Source organism: Schistocerca cancellata, chromosome 10 (assembly GCF_023864275.1).
Source record: "Schistocerca cancellata isolate TAMUIC-IGC-003103 chromosome 10, iqSchCanc2.1, whole genome shotgun sequence".
NCBI lineage: Eukaryota > Metazoa > Arthropoda > Insecta > Orthoptera > Acrididae > Schistocerca > Schistocerca cancellata.
Window position 1 is genome coordinate 198,839,763 of NC_064635.1, and position 26,096 is coordinate 198,865,858.

The following is a 26,096-nucleotide window of genomic DNA, read 5'->3' on the forward strand; positions in this document are numbered from 1 at the left end:
CCCATTGTTCAAATGTGTGTGAATTCTTAAGGGACCAAACCGCTAAGGTCATCGGTCCCTAGACTTACACACTACTGAAACTAAGTTATGCTAAGAACAACACACACACCCAAGCCCAAGGAGGTCTCGAACCTCCGGTGGGAGGGACTGCGCAATCCGTGACACGACGCCTCTAACCGCGCGGCCACTCCGCGAGACTTCTCCCATTTTGTATGAAAAATTACATACTCCAAATGACCAGCCAAGACAGCGTCGCAACGAGCAATGGCTTCCCTGATGTTCTCGATGACGCGTTCACGAACATCTGGTGGGATTCCATTAAAAACTCTTAATTTCACCCTTCAATTGGTAGACTGTTTGTGGTTTGTTCATACAGAGTTCTGATTTCACAAATTACGACAAAAAAGTCACAAGACATAAGATCACATGATCTGGCAGGCCATTCCTGGTTGCCACGCAAAGAGATAATTTTTTGACGGGAATTTTATTCAGCAGAGCAATCGTTTCACGTGATGTGTGACATGTCGCACTACCTTGCTGAACCCAAAAATCGGCATTTTCGTCAATAAGAGAGAAGAAGTAATCAGAAAGCACGTTTCGGTATCGGTCGCCGTTGACATTGACGGCAGCTCGCTCATCATTTTCGAAAAACATAAATGTCGATCAGTCCTCTTGCCCAGAAACCACGTGCGTTGTGGGTGCGTCTCATCTTCCACAGTCACTCGCGAATTTTCATTGCCCTTCACTCCTGCAGATCTGCTTATTGACGTACCCACTGAAGTGCACCTCATCGGAGAAATTTATTCTTTTGTGAAGTTCTCGTTCTCCGCTTATCGAGCCAAGATCCACTGAGTAAATCGATGTCTCTTTCCATTATCTGCAGGCTTCAAGTTGAATTACCGTGTGGAGTAGCTGTACGGTTTAGGGTGCTTTGCCACTATTCGCGCGGCTGCCCCGTCGGAGGTTCAAGTCCTCCTTCGGTCATGGGTGTGTGTGTGTGTGTGTGTGGGTGTGTGTGTGTGTGTGTGTGTCTGTTGTCCTTAGATTAAGTTTGTTAGATTAAGTAGTGTGTAAGCCTAGGGGCCGATGACCTCAGCAGTTTGGCCCCATAGGAACTTACCACAAATTCCCAAACCTAAGTTGAATCTTGTATGCATCCATTTTAAGATCTTTTTAAAAGATATCATGCAATAAACTTTGCGATAAATTCAGTTGTTGAGCTCGTCGGGCGCTTAAGGTCACATTGTCAAGCACGACAGCAATGTTTCCTTGTGTTCGGACAGATTGCGGTCGTTCTGTTTTCTTAAAGTTCGAAACAGAAACCGTGGTGTGAAACTTGCGAATCAACTTCTGAACTGACGATTCGGTTGGAGCAGCATTACATCCGAGCGTCACACGCAATTCGCGAACAGTTGCTGTAGGACTTGCTCTGTTTTTGTAATAACTTTCTATCAGTTGGATACGTTGCTCAGTTGTCATCTTCTCCATGACGAAAATAGACTTCAAACAACAATGCTCACCACACAAAACCTACCAGGCTACTAATAGAAAGGCTGGCAGATAACAAACATGAAAAAAACAATGACTACCAACCGTAATATGACAAAATGGCGCAAAATTCAAATCCGTCTTTACTTCCATGACATGCGTTATGAATGAGTTAATCATCCATTCCCACAGACACAAGAACAGTTCAAGAGACAATTAAAGTGTACAACTTTGGGGTCGGTGAGGATAGTAACAAACCAAACGAGAGAACAGTCGACACGAAATGATCCGACTTTCAACAATCGGTCCTTGGGGACTCTTGGCCAACTTACACCGCACTTACTATAGCTGAGCTATTGGGGACTCATAACCACTATTTCACGGCTTCGGCAGCGCGTTTAGGTGCGCCTACACTGGTTCTATCATAGCTGTGCACCGCGTTTGGGGGAACGGCCAACAAACAGGCACTCTTTCATGACCCAACAGCTCTGCTTCCTCTCTGCTCGCAGAGCTACAGACACTCACCATACGCAAAGATGAACAACGGCACAGCTACTGCCATTTCGTCGTTGCTGTTGATACATTTAAATAAAGTTCCCTTGGCTGTTACCCAGAAATTTGCATTATAATTACAATCAATTATAAACAGTCAGAAATAAATACACTATTACATACGTTAGGTATAAATATACTTTCTGTAAAAGACTTACAGATTCAGAATTAGAAGTACAGTTTAAGTTACCAACGGGTATTAAACGGCGCAAAATTTTGCATCGCGCTGAAGGTATTTTATCTGTATTTTCCGTATTACAGGCTGAAATTTTGGTGGGCGCCTTGCTAAGCATGCGCAAACAAATTTCCAAACTCTTGCTGCTGTCTTCCTGTTGAGATCAAGAGCTTTTGAGAGTACCCTCGTACAAGAAGAATATGGAGAGGTGAAGCAGAATTTGATATCCCAAAGAAGCAGCATGCGTGACTGTATCTTGCGCACTATCTAAATCTACACACATACTTCGCAAGCCACGGTATGGAGAATGGCGTGTATCAATACTAGTCATTTCGTTTCCTGCTCAGTTTCCAAACAGAGTGAGGGAGAAACGGCTCTGCAGAAAGCTGCGTCCGAGCTCTAACTTCTCGCATCTTGGTGTCATGGTCCCTATGCAAATGTACGTTGGCAGCAGAAGAATCGTTCTGTAGTCAGACTCAAATGCTGGTTCTCTAAGTCTTCTCTCCAAGGAATCCCATTTGAGTTCACGAACCATCTCTATAGCCGGTAACAAACCTAGCTGTTCGCTTCTGAACTGCTTAGATGTCTTCCTTTAACCGAGTGGGGATCCCAGTCACTCGAACAGTACTCAGCAATGGGTCGCACTAGTTTCCCATATGCAGTCTCCCTTTGCAGATGAAACACAGTTTACTGAAATTCTCCCAATAAATCAAAGTCGACCCTTCATCTTCCTACTGCAGTCCTTACATGTTCATTCTATTTCATATTGTTTTACAAAGTTACACCTAGATATACAAATGCAACAAAAATACTAGGTAGGAACTGGGAGCACAATCAGGATACCTCCTATACAGACGTGTTCAAATTATTAGACTAAAGACATATTTTTTCCAAAACTTTACATCTATTACACATTTACATCCACATACAGATTATATTTGTCCATTCAGTACCTTGTATGCATGTCTTTGTTCTTAATCTAAATTTTTATTCTGTTTGGCATAGTTTTTATTAACTTTTCACATGACGTTTTAATATCATTGTCATGATATCAGATTTCCTCCAGTCTTGTTTAATGGTTATTGTAAATTCACTTATCCTCTGTTTCACAACAGCCCATAAATTTTCAATTGGGAACATATCTGGGCGACTCCCTGGCCAGGGCAGCACTCTTAGTTGCTTTCCTTCCAAGTACTTGGAAACACTTTTGGCTCTGTGGCTAGGTGCCCCATCATGCATAAAAATGGCATCTTTATTAGGGAACCACTCATTTATTTGGGGAAAAAGTTCCTTTTCAAGGATTTCTTTATGTTGTTCTTGCCCCATTGTCCCTTCGACATTGTGTAATCTGCCAGGACCTTCCAAGGACATCACAATCCAGACCATAACGGAAGTTGGATGCTTCACACATTGCTGCACACACTCAGCTTTGAACTCTTCTGCGCATCTGCGACGAACACACTGACTGCTTTCTTCCATCACAGTGAATACAGATTCATCACTAAAGCATACCTGAAGCATGTGTACAAAATTGAAATTTAGAAAAGTTGGGAGTAGGAGCATAGGATACCTCAACAGACTCAAAATACCAGTAACAATAAAAAATCACAATTTCATGCCAAAACTCCTAACTTAAGATCCACTTAATTTACCATATCATAGCACATACCTTAGCCCAGTCCTCAGTTGTCCACTAGAGTTGTTTAGCCCACTGCAATTTCTTGGTTTTCATGGCAGGTGTGATTTTCTGTTTTTTCCTTGGTCGCCATGCCTTTAAACCACATTCAAACAGCCTCTACCTCACGGTCACAGGTGAAACTTCAACACCCAAACCTTCCAGATGATGGCTCATCGGCCGGCCGGGGTGGCAGAGCGGTTCTAGGCGCTACAGTCTGGAACCACGCGACCGCTACAGTCGCAGGTTCGAGTCCTGCCTCGGGCATGGATGTGTGTGATGTCCTTAGGTTAGTTAGCTTTAAGTAGTTCTAAGTTCTAGGGGACTGATGACCCCAGATGTTAAGTCCCATAGTGCTGAGAGCTGTTTGATGGCTCATGTCTGTAGAAGTAGGTTTACAGTTCATTTTTACCATGTTTGTAAGTCTTCCCATTGTTCTGGGACTGATTTTTCTTTTATGTCCTCATTTTCCTTTCTTGTTTGGTTTATATTCACCACCTTTTTGCACTGAAAGTTTGATTCTGCTGACAGTTTTCTATGATTCATTCTGTCAGCAATTTCTTGCTATGTATAACTATTTTCAGCAAGAAGTGCTTCTACAGCCGAAACTTTCTGAGGTGAAACATCTTTTGTCTTCCCCATAACCTCATTTTCTTTGGAAACTCCACGACTTATTCGTATAGCTAAAAACATCCAAGCTCATAAGCTATAAAATGTCTTGTTAATGTAGCAAGACGTTGATAGAATAAATAACAAGCTGAAGTACACCACAGAAACGAAAACATTACTGTAAACACAGTTTCAAAGCATGTACACAGACAACTAACACGAACACAATTTGGAGGGAAAATGACAAATGTTGCCAACTGTGAAAAATTCAGTTATCTGTGAGTTGATTGGAAGGGAAATTTCATGGCATCAATCAAATCATTAAAACAAATCAATTATTACAGTTTTCTCCCCTATTTTTAAGCAGAAAACTTAAGAGTACGAAAAATAATCGTTTAGTCTAATAACTGAAACACGTCTGTATGTTTATAGACTTTAACAAAGCATAAGACAGCATAGTGTGGGAGGAGATGTGGAGGATAATAGAAGAGTGTCGGATACCGGACAAGCTGATAAAGCTAACTAAAATGTATGTGATGGAGCCAAGGTATAGAGTGAAAGTACAGGGGGTTTCTCAGAAACATTTGAGGTAAAATCAGGCCTGAGGCAGGGAGGCGATATATTACCAAACCTGTTCAACGTGGCACTCAACAACACTCTCAGGAGAGTAACACAAAATATGGAAAAAGATAAATGTTCTCGCTTTGGCGGATGATATTGTGGTGACAGGAAACAGCACAAATGACCTGGAGAAAATGGGAACAGTACTCACGTAAAAAACTAAGAAAATAGGTATAAGTATAAATGAAAGTAAAACAAAGTTCACGGTAATAGAAAGAAGAGTTCAGTTAGGAACCAAACCGCCTAACAATCAGGAACCTAACAATATAGGAGGCACATACATTCACGTACCTCTGTGCCGACACCAACATATAAAACCTTATAGACCAAGAGAGTGTAACGAGAATTCAAGCCAGGGGAAGATGTTTAGCAGCTATACGTAACATTATAAGATCCTAGTTACTTTCCAGAGAGGCAAAAATAAGAATACATCAGACCATCATCAAATCAATAGTGTGCTACGCAAGCGAGACATGAACCCTGGGGAAAAAAAGAACATCACACAGGAATTTCATACTCCATCAGGATCCACTGCGAGTACTATGACAATTAAGTGCGAAGTAAGAAAACTTGGATTTCATGGTCGAGCGGCTGCTCATAAGACACACATTACGCCGGTAAATGCCAAACGACGCCTTGGTTGGTGTAAGGAGCGTAAACATTGGACGATTGAACAGTGGAAAATCATTGTGTGGAGTGACGAATCACGGTACAGACTGCGGCGATCCGATGGCAGGGTGTGGGTATGGCGAATGCCCGGTGAATGTCATCTGCCAGCGTGTGTAGTGCCAACGGTAAAATTAGGAGGCGGTGGTGTTATGGTGTGGTCGTGTTTTTCATGGAAGCGGCTTGCACCCCTTGTTGTTTTGCGTGGCACTATCACAGCACTGGCCTCCATTGATGCTTCAAGCACCTTCTTGCTACCCTTTGTTGAAGAGCAATTCGGGGATGGCGACTGAATCTTTCAACACCATCGAGCACCTGTTCATAATGCACGGCCTCTGGTGGAGTGGTTACATGACAATAATATCCCTGTAATGGACTGGCCTGCACAGAGTCCTGACCTGATTCCTATATAACACCCTTGGGATGTTCTGGAACGCCGACTTCGTGGCAGGCCTCACCGACCGACATCGATACCTCCTCAGTGCAGCAATCCGTGAAGAATGGGCTGCCATTTCCCAAGAAACCTTCCCAGTACCTGATTGAACGTATACCTGCGAGAGTGGAAGCTGTCATCAAGGCTAAGGGTGGGCCAACACTATACTGAATTCCAACATTACTGATGGAGGGCGCCACGAACTTGTAAGTAATTTTCAACCAGATGTCCGGATACTTTTGATCACATAGTGTATAACACATCCAGTATATGTCGAATGATTTTACATGTTTCCTCCATTGGGAGCAAAGATCACAAGCCATCCAATAAGATCACAGGTACCGCCTGTATCATAATAGGTACAACATTCCGAACGTTGATACACGTGTGTCCGTAACTCTTTTGAACAGCGTATGTCTAGTATAGTGGGTTATTAATTGCCCTTTCTATTCCACTATCCAGAGCTGATTTGCTGCATTTAAAACAGAGCTTTTTAGCACTGAAGACGAAAAGATCTCCTAGAAGATTAACTCAAGTCGCGTTTCCGGAGACCATGGATGCTGTTCATTCCACGAAGCTGGCTGATCGGAGGATAACAGATAAAAAAATAAGACACTCTGGGCAGATCCCGAGAACGCGTCGGTCATATTATTTATGAGATTTTGGATATGAGGAAGTTATCAGTGAAATAGGTTCCCAAATATCTCAATGCAGATCAAAAGCTTCAGCGACTAGTTGCCTCGCAGTCCGTTTTGGTCCATTTTCACCAGGATCTTAAGGGATTTTTAGGGTCGTCTCGTGACCGTGGGTGGAACATGGGCGTAAAATTAGAATCCAGAGAGCAGAAGACAGTCGGAAGAATGGAGATGCAATGGTTCTCCATGTTCGAAGAAGTTAAAAACAAAGATTAGCATAAAAGCTGCCACATTCGTCTTTTGAGAAAAAAATTTGATTATTGAGTATCTTCAACATGGTAAAACCATCAAGGCAAAGTACTGTGTTAAACCTCTCGACAAACTGAAGCAACAGATAGTTTCCAGTCGTCGACGATACACTTTGAAACCCTCACACCTCACCCCTGTTCATCTGACTTGGCCCCCTTAGATTGTTAGTTGTTTCCAAATCTCAAGGGAAGAAAATTTATGAAAACTTCGGAATCCAGAAATATTGCGGAATAATGGTTTCCAGAACAAAAGCGTTTTTTGTAGATGGCTTAAGGAAGCTGGAACAAAGACGTTACAACTGTGTTGGGTTCAAGAGGTAATATGTTGAGTAAATAAATTTTTTCACGCCCATAACGGCATTTCTTTAATAGGAAAAGTATTTACCAACACTCCCTCGTATTGCAAATGTAATCTGCATCTGTATGTACATAGCTACTCTGCAGATCTCTCTTAAGTGCCTGGGAGAGAGTTCATCGAACCTCCTTCGCACTAATTCTCCACAATTCCAGTCTCGTACTGCGTGTGGAAAAACGAACACCTATATCTTTTTGTGCGAGCTCTGATTTCCTTTATTTGATTATCTTTTCATCCTAAGTGGGTTGGCGTCAACAATATATTTTCGCATTCGGAGGAGAAAGTTGGTGATTGAAATATCGTGAGAAGATTCCGCTGTCACGAAAAGCGCCTTTGTTTTAATGATTTCCAGCCAAAATCCTGTATCATGTCAGTGACACTTACTCCCTTATTTCGCGATAGTACAAAACGTGCTGTTTCTTTTTCTTTTTTTTTTTTTTAATTTTCCCGATGTACGCCGTTAATCCTATCTGCTAAGGATCCCAGACCTCGCAGCAATACTCCAAAAGAGGACGGACAGGCGTAGTTAGGCGGTCTCTTTGGCAGACCTGTTGCATTTTCTGAGCATTCTGCCGATAAAATTCCGCCTTCCACAAAACATTTTCTATGAGTTATTTCCAATTCAAGCTGTTCGCAATTCTAACTCCTAGATATTTAGTTGAGCTTACGGCCTTTAGATTTGTTTGATCTGTCGTGTAATTTAATAAGTCACAGCTACAAAATACTAACGCGAATTCTTTACAGACGAATGGAAAAACTGGTAGAAGCCGAGATCAGTTTGGATTCCGTAGAAATGTTGGAACACGTGAGGCAATTCTGACCTTACGACTTACCTTAGAAGAAAGATTAAGGAAAGGAAAACCTACGTTTCTAGCGTTTGTAGACTTGGAGAAAGTTTTTGACAATATTGACTGGAATACTCTTTTTCAAATTCTAAAGGTGGCAGCGGTAAAATACAGGGAGCGAAAGGCTATTTACAATTTGTACAGAAACCAGATGGCAGTTATAAGAGTCGAGGGGCATGAAAGAGAAGCAGTGGTTGGGAAGAGAGTGACAGGGTTGTAGCCTCACCCAGATGTTATTCAATCTGTATATTGAGTTAGCAGTACAGGAAATAAAAGAAAAATTCGTAGTAGGTATTAAAATCCATGGAAAAGAAATAAAAACTTTGAGGTTCGCCGATGACATTGTAATTCTGTCAGAGACAGCAAAGGACTTGGAAGTGCAGTTGAACGGAATGGACAGTGTCATGAAAGAAGGATATAAGATGAGCATCAACAAAAGCAAAACGAGGATAATGCAATGTAGTCGAATTAAATCGGGTGATGTTGAGGGAATTAGATTAGGAAATGAGAGACTTAAAGTAGTAAAGGAGTTTTGCTATTTGGGGAGCAAAATAACTGATGATCGTCGAAATAGAGAGGATATAAAATGTAGACTGGCAATGGCAACGAAAGGGGTTCTGAAGAAGTGAAATTTGTGAACATCGAGTATAGATTTAAGTGTCTGGAAGTCGTTTCTGAAAGTATGTGTATGGAGTGTAGCCATGTATCGAAGTGAAACGTGGACGATAAATAGTTTGGACAATAAGAGAATAGAGGTTTTCGAAATGTGGTGTTACAGAAGAATGCTGAAGATTAGATGGGTAAACCACATAACTATTGAGGAGGTATTGAATAGAATTGGGGAGAATAGGTGTTTTTTGGCACAACTTGACAAGAAGAAGGGACCGGTTGGTAGGACATGTTCTGAGGCATCAAGGGATCACAAATTTAACATTGGAGGGCAGCGTGGAGGGTGTAAATCGTAGACGGAGACCAAGAGATGAATACACTAAGCAGATTCAGGATGTAGGTTCCAGTAAGTACTGGGAGCTGAAAATGCTTGGAAAGGATAGAGTAGCATGGAGAGCTGCATCAAACCAGTTTCAGGACAGAAGACCACAACAACAACAACAACAACAACAACAACAACAGTTCCTTCAGACATGGATGCATCTTTTTAGGAACAGACATGATTGACGATCCAGAGCCACAACAACAACATCGTGTAATCGGAATTTTACGGATTCCTTTTAGCGCTCATGTTGATGACCTCGCATGTTTCATTATTTAGGGTCAATTGCCAATTTTCGCACCATAGATTCGTTTATATTTGGCATGCTTTTTTTCGTTGTTTCTGCTTTCTGACCTGTTTTGAGTACCATGCGGGGATCAGCGCCGTCTTTTGCTAATTTGCGTCGTGCATGCGGCTATAGCTTGTGATCATTTACTCGGAGGCTTCGATGTTCGCAATGCCGTCATAGGGTCAACGGTATTCACCGGCGTCCAAATGTGTCCGTGTCGATATCTCGGGGGCCGCGACGAAGTTTGTCTTGGGAGTTCCTCGCGTTTCATATCGATTGCCCTCTTACGACAGCCGCAGGGCAGCTAGCGGAACGTCACGGCTTAGCGAGTCAAGACGGAGGGTAATAACAGAGGCGATCGACCGCAGCACTCATATGCGCTTCGAACTTTTCGCCACCAGTGAATATCGACTTTTATTTGAAACAATAGCATACCTTCATTATGTAACGCGAGGACTCTCTACAGTTTGTAACAGGCTGACTGAAGTGTTACATCAACACCTTGACCGAATGCTACCAAATCAATATTCCAGCATTCACATGCCTATGGGATGCGTTGTATTGAAATTTGATCCTTATACGGGGTGCTTTATAGTACGCTCTTAGACAAAAAGAAATTGACGCACCACCAAAGAATTATCCAAATGAGACGGAAGTCGAAAGATGTGTTGTACGAGTACACGCATAGACAAACAAATTGAAACGTGGTACTACCCAACTCTATAGAAAATCAAAATTACAATCTCACCACAGTAGTTTAAAGGAAAACATAGGTACAAAGAAGGTAGCTGCGAAGAAACCATGGGTAAGAGAAGAAATACTTCAGTTGATTGATGAAAGGAGGAAGTACAAACATGTTCCGGGAAAATCAGGAATACAGTAATACAAGTCGCTGAGGAATGAAATAAATAGGAAGTGCAGGGAAGCTAAGACGAAATGGCTGCAGGAAAAATGTGAAGACATCGAAAAAGATGTGACTGTCGGAAGGACAGACTCAGCATATAGGAAAGTCAAAACAACCTTTGGTGACATTAAAAACAACGGTGGTAACATTAAGAGTGCAACGGGAATTCCACTGTTAAACGCAGAGGAGAGAGTAGATAGGTGGAAAGAATACATTGAAAGCCTCTATGAGGGTGAAGATTTGTCTGATGTGATAGAAGAAGAAGCAGGAGTCGATTTAGAAGAGAGAGGGGATCCAGTATTAGAATCGGAATTTAAAAGAGCTTTGGAGGACTTACGGTCAAATAACGCAGAAGGGATAGATAACATTCCATCAGAATTTCTAAAATCATTGGGGGAAGTGGCAACAAAACAACTATTCACGTTGGTTTGTAGAATATATGAGTCTGGCGATATACCATCTGACTTTCGGAAAAACATCATCCACACAATTCCGAAGACCGCAAGAGCTGACAAGTGCGAGAAGTATCGCACAATCAGCTTAACAGCTCATGCATCGAATCTGCTTACAAGAATAATATACAGAAGAATGGAAAAGAAAATTGAGAATGCGCTAGGTGACGATCAGTTTGGCTTTAGGAAAAGTAAAGGGACGAGAGAGGCGGCTAATAATGGAAGCAAGGCTAAAGAAAAATCAAGACATTTTCATATGATTTGTAGACCTGGAAAAAGCGTTCGACAATACAAAGTGGTGCAAGCTATTCGAGATTCTGAAAAAAGTAGGGGTAAGCTATAGGGAGAGACGGGTCATATACAATATGTACAACAACCAAGAGGGAATAATAAGAGTGGACAATCAAGAACGAAATGCTCGTATTAAGAAGGGTGTAAGACAAGGTTGTAGCCTTTCGCCCCTACTCTTCAATCCGTACATCGAGGAAGCAATGATTAAAATAAAAGAAAGGTTCAGGAGTGGAATTAAAATACAAGGTGAAAGGATATCAATGATACGATTCGCTGATGACATTGCTATCCTGAGTGAAAGTGAAGAAGAATTAAATGATCTGCTGAACAGAATGAACAGTCTAATGAGTACACAGTATGGTTTGAGAGTAAATCGAAGAAAGACGAAGGTAATGAGAAGTAGTAAAAATGAGAACAGCGAGAAACTTAACATCAGGATTGATGGTCACGAAGTCAATGAAGTTAAGGAGTTTGCTACCTAGGCAATAAAATAACCAATCACGGACGGAGCAAGGAGGACATCAAAAGCAGACTCGCTATGGCAAAAAAGGCATTTCTGGCCAAGAGAAGTGTACTAATATCAAATACCGGCCTTAATTTGAGGAAGAAATTTCTGAGGATGTACGTCTGGAGTACAGCATTGTATGGTAGTGACACATGGACTGTGGGAAAACCGGAACAAAAGAGAATCGAAGCATTTGAGTTGTGGTGCTATAGATGAATGTTGAAAATTAGGTGGACTGATAAGGTAAGGAATGAGGAGGTTCTATGCAGAATCGGAGAGGAAAGGAATATGTGGAAAACACTCATAAGGAGAAGGGACAGGATGATAGGACATCTGCTAAGACATGAAGGAATGACTTCCATGGTACTAGAGGGAGCTGTAGAGTGCAAAAACTGTAGAGGAAGACAGAGATTGGAATACGTCAAGCAAATAATTGAGGACGTAGGTTGCAAGTGCTACTCTGAGATGAAGAGGTTAGCACAGGAAAGGAATTCGTGGCGGGCCGCATCAAACCAGTCAGTAGACTGATGACCAAAAAAAAAAAAGGAAGCTCGGGATCACTGGTGATGGACAAGGTTGTGCTGTTTTACAATTTTAATTTGACTCAAAGCAGACTTTATTGTATACTTAAGTTCGGACATTTGCCCTCTTACTGAGGCAATACACAAATCTTCACTTTGATTGAATTACATAAACACGAATAAGAATCATATTATTTTGAGTCCGCAACCAAAATCACTGAAAGTAGGCAAGGTGAATAATTAATCACAAACAATCGTTCTTGTTTAACCATGTCTCAAGAGACTAAAAACACTATACACTTCTAAGCAAAGTTACACAGCCACACAATACCACAACTTCATAAAGAACAAAGAGGTCTTAAAGCTTAATAAAACTGAACTGCCCATACACAGGTCCACAGTGAAACATGCTTATACTAAAAATGCAAAGTGGGGCAACCAAGGTCGTAAAACTTGCACACGGAAATAAGTTGCACGTTCATTAAAGATACACAAATGATTAACGCAAGTGTTAAATAAGAGGCCTTAGGAATAACTCAACCAACAAAATGACTTACAGAAACGCCAATATTAACAAGGTGGCCTCATTTAACTAACGGACATAGTGACTCAGAATGATTCCCAAATTGCACTTAGCTTTAGAGAACAGCGTTAAGGCCCACAGCAGTGTTTGGAAGCAATAGCGCTACGGCTGGCAGGCAGTGCGAGCGTTCACTCCCCACGGCCTGTGCACAGCCTCACTAGCAGGCGGTATATATCTATATGCAATCCGACCGGTCCCACAGTGAGTGGTCCTGACAAGAATCCGTAACCGCGACGACGCCAGGGAACGAGCAGACTTAACAAATGGCCTGCAGCACAAATACGAGGTGCATTCAAGTTCTAAGGCCTCCGATTTTTTTTTAAATTAACTACTCACCCGAAATCGATGAAACTGGCGTTACTTCTCGAAGTTATCGCCCTGCAGACGTACACATTTCTCACAACGCTGACGCCATGATTCCATGGCAGCGGCGAAGGCTTCTTTAGGAGTCTGTTTTGACCACTGGAAAATCGCTGAGGCAATAGCAGCACGGCTGGTGAATGTGCGGCCACGGAGAGTGTCTTTCATTGCTGGAAAAAGCCAATAGTCACTAGGAGCCAGGTCAGGTGAGTAGGGAGCATGAGGAATCACTTCAAAGTTGTTATCACGAAGAAACTGTTGCCTAACGTTAGCTCGATGTGCGGGTGCGTTGTCTCGGTGAAACAGCACACGCGCAGCCCTTCCCGGACGTTTTTGTTGCAGTGCAGGAAGGAATTTGTTTTCAAAACATTTTCGTAGGATGCACCTGTTACCGTAGTGCCCTTTGGAACGCAATGGGTAAGGATTACGCCCTCGCTGTCTCACAACATGGACACCATCATTGTTTCGGCACTGGCGGTTACCCGAAATTTTTTTGGTAGCGGTGAATCTGTGTGCTTCCATTGAGTTGACTGGCGCTTTGTTTCTGGATTAAAAAATGGCATCCACGTCTCACCCATTATCTCAACCGACGAAAAGAAAGTCCGATTCACGCTGTCGTTGCGCGTCGACATTGCTTGGCAACACGCCACACGGGCAGCCGTGTGGGCGTCAGTCAGCATTCGTGGCACCCACCTGGACGACACTTTTCGCATTTTCAGGTCGTCATGCAGGATTGCGTGCACAGAACCCACAGAAATGCCAGCTCTGGAGGCGATCTGTTCAACAGTCATTCGGCAATCCCCCAAAACAATTATCTCCACTTTCTCGATCGTGTCGTCAGACCGGCTTGTGCGAGCCCGAGGTTGTTTCGGTTTGTTGTCACACGATGTTCTGCCTTCATTAAACTGTCGCACCCACGAACGCACTTTCGACAGATCCATAACTCCATCACCACATGTCTCCTTCAACTGTCGATGAATTTCAATTGGTATCACACCACGCAAATTCGGAAAACGAATGATTGCTTGCTGTTCAAGTAAGGAAAACGTCGCCATTTTAAGTATTTAAAACTTCTCATTATCGCCGCTGGCGGTAAAATTCCATCTGCCGTACGGTGCTGCCATCTCTGGGACGTATTGACAATGAACGCGGCCTCATTTTAAAACAATGCGCATGTTTCTATCTCTTTCCAGTCCGGAGAAAAAAAATAGGAGGCCTTAGAACTTGAATGCACCTCGTAGATTGCAATGAAAACAAGGTCAAATTACAGCCACACTGGAATATATAATAAGCACGCCCCCAAACTCTTAAGGAGCAATACTCAAACTTTACCTGTCTCCCTGTAAATTGGCAGGAAACTTAGAGATCACTTCCAGTTGCCTTAAGGCACTTTCAACGTTAAATAAACATACTAAATGCCTCCGTGACAAATGATTACACCATTAACTCTACGGCTACCGGGCACGTACACAACCGCAGCCAGTCCCAAAACGGACAATATGTCTTAAAACAAGTTAAAATTTGCATGAAAACTACTTAAAAGATACACTCCATGGATAATGAAAAACATAATGAGGAACATCAGCCTCCTTAAAATAGCCACTGTGGAACCAAGTTCAGAACCATCTCCGGCAGCTACCCGTGCCACAATAAGTTTCAACAATCTTCTTAGTTAAACACAGAATAAAAGTCATACGTAACTTGGAGCTTGCAAAGTACGAGCTTGGAAGCTGTTCAGCGTGAGACGACGAAGCCACCGCCATTTTGCACGTCAAGGCGCCCAGTGATCGGCGCTGTACATCCGGCGCGACGAAAGACAAGGGCGGCGAGCACGGCGAGGCCCATGCACCACGGTTAGTGACGCGGGCTTGTTTTAAACACAAGCGGGCTCGTTGAACGCCGACCGGAGACTCACTCGTCACACGTACACCCGGAAAACCCGCCGAGGGAGCAGTCAGAGGCAGCAGGACAAACGAATATCGATATCAGCTATGCAAGTCGAACGCCCTAGCGCCAGCCGCCACGATTCACAAATGATCACACTGTCAGAAAAATTGAATGATTCATTCAAGAGAGCTTCACAAACCGAGCAAGTCACGCGTTGGTCCACGTCTGACTCCTACGCAAGTAGTTATTCGGCTTGACATTGACCGATAGAATTGTTGCATGTCCTCCTGAGGGATATAATGCCAACTTCAGTCCGACTGGCGTGTTAGATCCTCGTAATCCGTAGATAGCCCAACGGTATTGCCCATAATGTTTCACATGTTCCCAGTTGGGCAGACATCCGGCAACCTTGTTCGCAAGCACGTAGACAACTAGTGGAAATTCTCATTGTGTGCGGTCGGGCTTTATCCTACTGGAACGTAAGTCCATGATAGCTTGCTGTGAAGGGCAACAGAACGGGGCGTACAATATCGCCGACGTACCGCTGTAGTGGAGGTGGTTTTCCATCGTCTTCCTCCGACCATAATGGGGATGAATGATGATGATGATGATGACGACGACGACGACGACGACGACGACGACGACGACGACGACACAACAACACCCAGTCATCTCGAGGCAGGTGAAAATCGCTGACCCCGCCGGGAATCGAACCCGGGACCCCATGCTCGAGAAGCGAGAACGCTACCCCGAGACCACGAGCCGTGGACTGTATGGTGAAAATTATGGTGACAACCAGTGGGGTGCTGCTATGAAAAGAAATGGCACCCCACAATATCCCTCCACGTTGTAGGGCCCTATGCCGGGCTGCAGGCAGGTTGGTCTACTACGACAGTCTGGGGTGTCTCTAGACACGTCTTCACCCTAGAATCTCGTTCAATGGAATAGAACTGCCTTCAGTGATGAGTACAGCTCCGAACTGAGCCCCGATGACAGGGGAAGACGCCCTTGGACAGTGGTGGGATACCAGCCTGACTGTATCTCGCCATACGGCCCAACAACCTGGACTGATGGTCTGGGGTGTCACTTCATTGCAGGACACCTCTGGTTGTCATCCAAGTCACCCTTACAGCACAGCGATATGTCGACAATATTCTACGCCCCGTTATGTTGTCCTTCACAGGTAACCATCCTGGCTTGCATTTCTGCTAGATAGTGCTCGCCCACACACGGCGAGAGTTTCTACTGATTGTCTCCGTGCTTGCCAAACCCTACTTTGGCCAGCAAGATCGCCGGATCGAAGAATGTTTTGAGCATTATGGTTCAATATGGCTCTAAGCACTATGGGACTTAACATCTGAGGCTTACAACTACTTCAACCTCACTAACCTAAGGACACCACACACATACATGCCGGAGGCACGATTTGAACCTGCGGCCGTAGCAGCAACGCGGTTCCGGACTGAAGCGCCTAGAACCGCTCGGCCACAGCGGCCGGCGAGCATATTGGACAGCGCCTTCCAAGCAGCTCTGGATTTTGACCATCTAACGAACCAACAGGACAGAATTTAGCACGATATCCCTCATGGCGTCCAACTATCCTTTCAGCGAATGTTAAGCTGAATGACTGCTTACGTAAGGGCTAGGGGTAGACCAACGCGCTATTAACTCGTTCAGTTCATGAAGCCCTTTAAATAAATCATCCAATTGTTCTGGAGGTGTAATGATTTGTGTGTACGAGGGTTGGAACTTGAATAGTGGCAACTATTTATTCACAACCGATACAAAAGAGTTAAATGTTTGCACCTGTTACTGTCCTTTAGAGTAGTTACCAGGGTTGTCTAGAAGCCGTTGCCAGTGATGTGAAGGCGTAGTATACCGTTAGCAGAGCCTGTTCTGTTGATGGTGCGAATGGAGCGGTCTACTGCCTGTCGAATCTCTCGAACAGTTCTGAAAGTGACAATGACTTAAGTCCGGGGAGTAAGTACTTCTCAGCCCCATCGACCGAACAGAGCAGCCACAGTTTGCACTGTATGCCCCCGCGCATTGTCGTGCAAAATGATGGGTGGGTTGCGCAGAAAGTGTCGCCGCTTCTTTCGCAAAGCTGGTCGCAGGTGATGCTCCAAAAACGAACAGTAATACTGTGCATTGACCGTCTGCCATGGAGGAACGTTATGCGTTACGATAACACCAACAGTCATACACGAGAATCACCATAATTTTCACCATACAGTCCGCGGCTCGTGGTCTCGCGGTAGCGTTCTCGCTTCTCGAGCATGGGGTCCCGGGTTCGATTCCCGGCGGGGGCAGCGATTTTCACCTGCCTCGAGATGACTGGGTGTTCTTGTCGTCATCATCATCATCATCATTCATCCCCATTATGGTCGGGGGAAGACGATGGAAAACCACCTCCACTAGGACGTTGCCTAGTACGGCGGTGCAAGTCTCCCGCATCATTCCCCTGCGCTCTGTTAAGGAGTATGGGACATCACCATCATCATAACCATCACCATCACCATAACCATAACCATACTGGGGCTCTGACGCACTTTCGACTTTCGCGGTGACCCATAATGACGCCATTCGTTGGACTAGCGTTTCAGTTTTGGCTCGTACAATGTGGCCTGTGTCTCATCCAGTGTTACGATACGGCGTAAGAAAGCCTCTCCTTCGCGCTCATAGCGTTCCAGGTGCGTCAGAGCAGCGTCGTAACGCATCCATTTCTGCAGTTCCGTCGAGTCATGCGGAACCCATCGAGATGCAACTTTTCGCATGCCCAGGCGTTCCTTCAGGATGCGAAGCACAGTCGTATGCGCTAACCGGTTTCGTGGGCGAGCTCACGAATCGTATGGCGTCGATCACTGTCCACTAACGCGGCAGCAGCATGCACTTCTTCGTCAGAGACGCTAGGACGACCAGCCCGATGCATATCTGCCACAGTTTGCCGACCTTCGTTGAAGGCTTTTACCCAGCATACCACTGTTCTGTAAGGCAATGCCGATTCCCAGCACGCCTCTTGAAGACTTTGTTGACACTGTCGTGCTGTACCACCTGTGGCACATTCAGTCTTGATCCAACTCCGTTGTTCCTGATTAGAAAACATAATGACACCGTTACGTTAGACCGCTCGCTCGCAAGTGCCTGTTTGTGCACACGCCGGTGACATGGGACGGGGGACTCCATTTACTCGGAGGTAAGGATAAATGCAATGTAGTGGAATTAAGTTGGGTGATGCTGAGGGAATTAGATTACGAAATGAGACACTTAAAGTAGTAAAGAAGTTTTGCTATTTAAGGAGCAAAATAAATGATGATGGTCGAAGTAGAGAGGATATAAAATGTGGACTAGCAATGGCAAGGAAAGCGTTTCTGAAGAAGAGAAATTTGTTAACATCGAGTATAGATTTAAGTGTCAGCAAGTCGTTTCTGAAAGTATTTGTATGGAGTGTAGCTATGTATGGAAGTGAAACATGGATGATAAATAGTTTGGACAAGAAGAGAATAGAGGCTTTCGAAATGTGGTGTTACAGAAGAATGCTGAAGATTAGATGGGTAGATCACAAAACTGATGGGGAGGTATTGAATAGAATTGGAGAGATGAGAAATTTGTGGCACAACTTGACTAGAAGAAGGGATCGGTTGGTAGGACATGTTCTGAGGCATCAAGGGATCACAAATTTAGCATTGGAGGGTAAAAATCGTAGAGGGAGACCAAGAGATGAATACACTAAGCAGATTGAGAAGGATGTAGGTTGCAGTAGGTACTGGGAGATGAAGAAGTTTGAACAGGATAGAGTAGAATGGAGAGCTGCATCAAACCAGTCTCAGGACTAAAGACCACAACAACAACAACAACAACAAGGTAGGTATGTCAGCGACGTGTGCTATCAGCGACAATAGTAGATTCCATTGCTTAGTGTCTCCACAGCAGTGTTGCCACTATATAAGTTCCAACCTACGTACACGTATTCGTACATCACGTCTCCGTCCCATTGAGGTAATTCCTTCGTGGTGTGTCTTTTTTTTTACCGGTAGAGGGCAGTAGGAAGCCGTTCTTGCAGATGGAGAAGTGTGCACAGTGCTTGTGTGTTTGTGTCTCCCGTTTCTGGAACTTAGGAGCTTGCGATCGCATCACGGCATAACAACACGCCTTGCGCTTGCATCCTATCGCCATCGTTTAGACTTTCAGAATGGTTGAATCATTGGTATGACGGACGTGGAAACACCACAAGTTCACAGAGAGAGTTGGCTGCAGCGCGAATTACTGCAGAAGTAGTGGTGTCCGTATCTGCTCAGGAGAACAGTGTGGTAAGAGTGGACAGGGGTGCTCCGCAAAAGACTACACACCACGAGCAGATTGATGGATTACTCGATTTGCTGTGACAAGTGGATGGCTGACAACAGCTGGATTCGTGCCGAGGTTCAGCAGTTGCGCTACGAACCGTCTGGAAATGATAGCTGTAAGTCGTTTCAATGACACGGTCTACATCTACGTCTGCATGACCACTCTGTAATTCAGACTTACGTGCCTGGCGGAGGATTCATCGAACCACTTTGACATTAATTCTGTACCGTTCCGCTTTTGAACAGAACGCGGGAAGAACAACTCTTAAATCTTTCCGTGTGAACGCTGATTTCTCTCATTTTATTACAGGGTGTTACAAAAAGGTACGGCCAAACTTTCAGGAAACATTCCTCACACACAAATAAAGAAGAGATGTTATGTGGACATGTGTCCGGAAACGCTTAATTTCCATGTTAGAGCTCATTTTAGTTTCGTCAGTATGTACTGTACGTCCTCGATTCACCGCCAGTTGGCCCAATTGAAGGAAGGTAATGTTGACTTCGGTGCTTGTGTTGACATGCGACTCATTGCTCTACAGTACTAGCATCAAGCACATCAGTACGTAGCATCAACTGGTTAGTGTTCATCACGAACTTGGTTTTGCAGTCAGTGCAATGTTTACAAATGCGGAGTTGGCAGATGCCCATTTGATGTATGGATTAGCACGGGGCAATAGCCGTGGCGCGGTACGTTTGTATCGAGACAGATTTCCAGAACGAAGGTGTCCTGACATGAAGACGTTCGAAGCAATTGATCGGCGTCTTAGGGAGCACGGAACTTTCCAGCCTATGACTCGCGACTGGGAAAGACCTAGAACGACGAGGACACCTGCAATGGACGAGGCAATTCATGCAGTTGACGATAACCCTAATGTCAGCGTCAGAGAAGTTTCTGCTGTACAAGGTAACGTTGGCCACGTCACTGTATGGAGAGTGCTACGGGAGAACCAGTTGTTTCCGTACCATGTACAGCGTGTCCAGGCACTATCAGCAACTGATTGGCCTCCACGGGTACACTTCTGCGAATGGTTCATCCAACAATGTGTCAATCCTCTGTTGCTATGTGTTTCCATTCCACGATTAATGTGATTTGAAGAGAAGTAATAAAATGAGCTCTGACATGGAAAGTAAGCGTTTCCGGACACATTTCCACATAACATATTTTCTTTCTTTGTGTGTGAGGAATGTTTCCTGAAAGTTTGGCCGTACCTTTTTGTAACACCCTGTATAATAAGTAATTTCTCCATATGTAGCTGGGTGTCCACAAAATTTTTCGCGTTTGGAAGAAGAGCTCCCGCCTCAGCGAAAAACGCCTTTAAGTTTTTGAGAACAACCACAAATCGCATTTCGTAGTAGTTCAATTTGTATCATTTACAGTGTATTTTCTGATCATGCTCTTGTTGATTTGAGGAGCGAAACCGGTAAATAAGAAATACTAAGTGTCATTTGTGGCTGTTTTTAAAAACTTTGTTTTAACAGTCGCTTCCACTACGTACAATACCTCCTCTTCCTAAAAAACACCTTTGTTTTAATGATGGCCGCCCCAACTCGCGTATCATATGCGTGGCACTCTCTCCCCTGTTTCGGGATTATACGGAACGAACTGTCCTACTGCGACCTTTTTCGATGCCCTCCGGGAGCCGTGTCTGGTAACGATACCATAATGCAGACCAGTCTCTTTAGTAGACCTGCTTCTCTTCAAATCACATTAATCATGGAATGGAAACACACAGCAACAGAGGATTGACACATTGTTGGATGAACCATTCGCAGAAGTGTACCCGTGGAGGCCAATCAGTTGCTGATAGTGCCTGGACACGCTGTACATGGTACGGAAACAACTGGTTCTCCCGTAGCACTCTCCATACAGTGACGTGGCCAACGTTACCTTGTACAGCAGAAACTTCTCTGACGCTGACATTAGGGTTATCGTCAACTGCATGAATTGCCTCGTCCATTGCAGGTGTCCTCGTCGTTCTAGGTCTTTCCCAGTCGCGAGTCATAGGCTGGAAAGTTCCGTGCTCCCTAAGACGCCGATCAATTGCTTCGAACGTCTTCATGTCAGGACACCTTCGTTCTGGAAATCTGTCTCGATACAAACGTACCGCGCCACGGCTATTGCCCCGTGCTAATCCATACATCAAATGGGCATCTGCCAACTCCGCATTTGTAAACATTGCACTGACTGCAAAACCAAGTTCGTGATGAACACTAACCAGTTGATGCTACGTACTGATGTGCTTGATGCTAGTACTGTAGAGCAATGAGTCGCATGTCAACACAAGCACCGAAGTCAACATTACCTTCCTTCAATTGGGCCAACTGGCGGTGAATCGAGGACGTACAGTACATACTGACGAAACTAAAATGAGCTCTAACATGGAAATTAAGCGTTTCCGGACACATGTCCACATAACATCTCTTCTTTATTTGTGTGTGAGGAATGTTTCCTGAAAGTTTGGCCGTACCTTTTTGTAACACCCTGTAATAAAATGAGAGAAATCAGCGTTCACACGGAAAGATTTAAGAGTTGTTCTTCCCGCGTTCTGTTCAAAAGCGGAACGGTACAGAATTAATGTCAAAGTGGTTCGATGAATCCTCCGCCAGGCACGTAAGTCTGAATTACATAGTGGTCATGCAGACGTAGATGTAGACCGTGTCATTGAAACGACTTACAGCTATCATTTCCAGACGGTTCGTAGCGCAACTGCTGAACCTCGGCACGAATCCAGCTGTTGTCAGCCATCCACTTGTCACAGCAAATCGAGTAATCCATCAATCTGCTCGTGGTGTGTAGTCTAATCGTTCTGACAATAAATCACAGTCTTTGCCCTTCACACAACATTATCTATGTGATTATTGCAATTTAAGGTGTTCCTCATTTTAATTCCTAACTATGTAGTTGAATTGAGAGCCTTCAGTTTTATGAGATTTATCACATAACCGAAACTTAACGGATTCCTTCGGTAATCATGTGGATGACCTTACATTTATTTATTTTGTAGTGTTCAAATGTCTGTGAATTCCTAAGGGACCAAACTGCTGAGGCCATGGGTCCCTAGACTTACATACAACTTGGTTACGATAATGATCGAAGCAGAAGAAATGAATTAAAATTTGTGCTGTTGCCGGGGCTCGAACTCGGTTCTCCTTGTTTGCTAGGCAGAAATGCTAATCATTATACCACCACTGCAAGCTGGTCAACACTGCTGTGGTGGTGTAATAGTTAGCATTTCTCCCTAGTACTGCCGGCACTGCAATTCAGTGTGTTCGGTGGGAGGGCTGCTTGCCCTGTCTAATAAAAAAAAGTGAGTAAAGGAATCAATTATCAACTTGAACGGATGTCTTTTGACGTCCGCCCAGGCCAAATGCAACAAACAATACGGAACAAAATGCAAATAAAAAGGAAGCAAGAAGACCCGAGTTCGAGTTCTTGCCGCAGCACAAATTTTAATTCATTTCTTCTGCTTAGATCATCATCGTAGATAATGAAGAGACTTAAATGTCTCAGGGAAACATTTAATTATAAGAACTTAATTGGTATACAGTCTGTATAGGAGGACTTGCCTACATCAAGTGATTTAAGCTGCTTCTCTACCCTGAGGATATACAGGGGGAGTCACCTAACATTACCGCTTGATATATTTCGTAAACCACATCAAATACTGACGAATCGATTCCACAGACCGAACGTGAGGAGAGGGGCTAGTGTAATTGGTTAATACAAACCATAAAAAAATGCACGGAAGTATGTTTTTTAACACAAACCTACGTTTTTTTAAATGGAACCCCGTTAGTTTTGTTAGCACATCTGAACGTATAAACAAATACGTAATCAGTGCCGTTTGTTGCATTGTAAAATGTTAATTACATCCGGAGATATTGTAACCTAAAGTTGACGCTTGAGTACCACTCCTCCGCTGTTCGATCGTGTGTATCGGAGAGCACCGAATTACGTAGGGATCCAAAGGGAACGGTGATGGACCTTAGGTACAGAAGAGACTGGAACAGCACATTACGTCCACATGCTAACACCTTTTTATTGGTCTTTTTCACTGACGCACATGTACATTACCATGGGGAGTGAGGTACACGTTCGACAGGCGTTTCATAGGACGTGGAGGATGCATAAATTGGCCAGTCCGTTCTCCTGATCTTACACCTCTGGACTTCTTTCTGTGGGGTACGTTAAAGGAAAATGTGTACCGTGATGTGCCTACAACCCCAGAGGATATGAAACAACGTATTGTGGCAGCCTGAGGCGACATTACACCAGATGTACTGCGGCGTGTACGACATTCATTACGCCAGATACTGCAATTGTGTGCAGCAAATGATGGCCACCACATTGAACATGTATTGGCCAGACATGTCGGGACACACTATATTGCGTCCTCCCGTCCAGCTTGAACCCTGAGTGGCGTTCTGTGGTGTTCAGTGATGAGTCCGTCAGTGGCAGTCATACCAACGTCAACGTGTGAGTAAACGACCTGGCGGAAGGTCACAGGACGCAGATATTCGCAGGACACGTACCTTTCCAACTTGTCGAAACACGGTGTGAGTTGTTACTGTGTATGAGCACAGGGCAAACTTGGCAGACGCTAACGGCAGGTGGAATGCTTACAGTATATGGCTAGACTAGTAAACTTCATTCTCGTACCATTCATGACAAGGGCACGAAGTAATATATTCCAGAAGAATAATGCACTATTCCGTGCAGAGATTCACAACACAAACGCCTTGAGTAGCGTTCGGATCCTTGAAAGCCTTGCCTGGTTCCCCAAACTGCATCAGGATTCACTGGAAAAACTGTGACAGTTAGGCGGGAGGTGAGAAAATTTGGATTTCATGGCCGAGCGGCTGCTCATAAACCACACATCACGTCGGTAAATTCCAAACCACGCCTCGCTTGGTGTAAGGAGCGTAAACATTGGACGACTGAACAGTGGAAAAACGTTGTGTGGAGTGACGAATGACGGTACACAATGTGGCGATCCGATGGCAGGGTGTGGGTATGGCGAATGTCTGGTGAACGTCATCTGCCAGCGTGTGTAGCGCAAACAGTAAAATTCGGAGGTGGTTGTGTTACGGTGTGGTCGTGTTTTTCATGTAGGGGGCTTTCAACCCTTGTTGTTTTGCGTGGCACTATCACAGTACAGGGCTACATTGATGTTTTAAGCATCTTCTTGCTTCCCACTTTTGAAGAGCAATTCGGGAATGTCGATTGCTTCTTTCAACATGATCGAGCACCTGTTTATAATGCACGGCCTGTGGCCGAGTGGTTACACGATAATAATATCTCTGTAATGGACTGACCTGCACAGAGTCCTGACCTGAATCCTACAGAACAGCTTTGGGATGTTTTGGAACGCCGACTACGTGCCAGGTCTCACCGACCGACATCGATACCTCTCCTCAGTGCAGCACTTCGAGAAGAAAGGCCTACCGCTCCCAAAGAAGCCATCCAGCACCTGATTCAGCGTATGCCTGCGAGAGTGGAGGCTGTCATCAAGGCTAAGGGTGGGCCAACACCATACTGAATTCGAGCAATACCGATGGACGATGCCCCGAACTTGCAAGTCATTTTCAGCCAGATTCACATAGTGCAGCTGGATAATTATTGACTATCGAACCTCAGCAAGAAGTAGTTTCATGGCTAATTTTTGTCTCATGATTTTCACATACGGAGTGAGAACAAAAACAATAAAAGTGGTTAGCGGCTTTACTTTAAAAAAAAAAAAAGAGAGGTATTGGCATGGATGAAATAGTACTAGGGTAGCATTAAAGTGTTATTTATCTCTTGAAAAAACTGAAGTTACCTAATCAAATTGTTTTTACAGGTGATGTTTACAGGTAATGTATTCGCAGTTGTGAATATTGAACCACCTCCAGCTGTACATTAGAATGACGACAGTGAAAGTCTGTGCCGAACCGGGACTCCCGCTTTAAGCGAGCGGTCACTTTAACACCTGCGGCTATGCGTGCACGAATCACGTGCAGACCAACACTTCCGTACGTCTTTGGCCTTGTATCACAACTTGTACTCGTACGTTACATATACACTACTGGCCATTAAAATTGCGACACCAAGAAGAAATGCAGATGATAAACGGGTATTCATTGGACAAATACTTTATAATAGAATTGACATGTGATTACAGTTTAACGTAATTTTGGTGCATAGATCCTGAGAAATCAGTACCCAGAACAACCACCTCTGGCCGTAATAACGGCGTTGATGCGCCTGGGCATTGAGTCAAACAGAGCTTGGATGGCGTGTACAGGTACAGCTGCCCATGCAGCATCAACACGATACCACAGTTCATCAAGAGTAGTGACTGGCGTATTGTGACGAGCCAGTTGCTCGGCCACCATTGACCAGACTTTTCAGTTGGTGAGAGATCTGGAGAATGTGCTGGCCACGGCAGCAGTCGAACATTTTCTGTATCCATAAAGGCCCGTACAGGACCTGCAACATACGGTCGTGCATTATCCTGCTGAAATGTAGGGTTTCGCATGGATCGAATGAAGGGTAGAGCCACGGGTCGTAACACATCTGAAATGTAACGTCCACTGTTCAAAGTGCCGTCAATGCGAACAACAGGTGA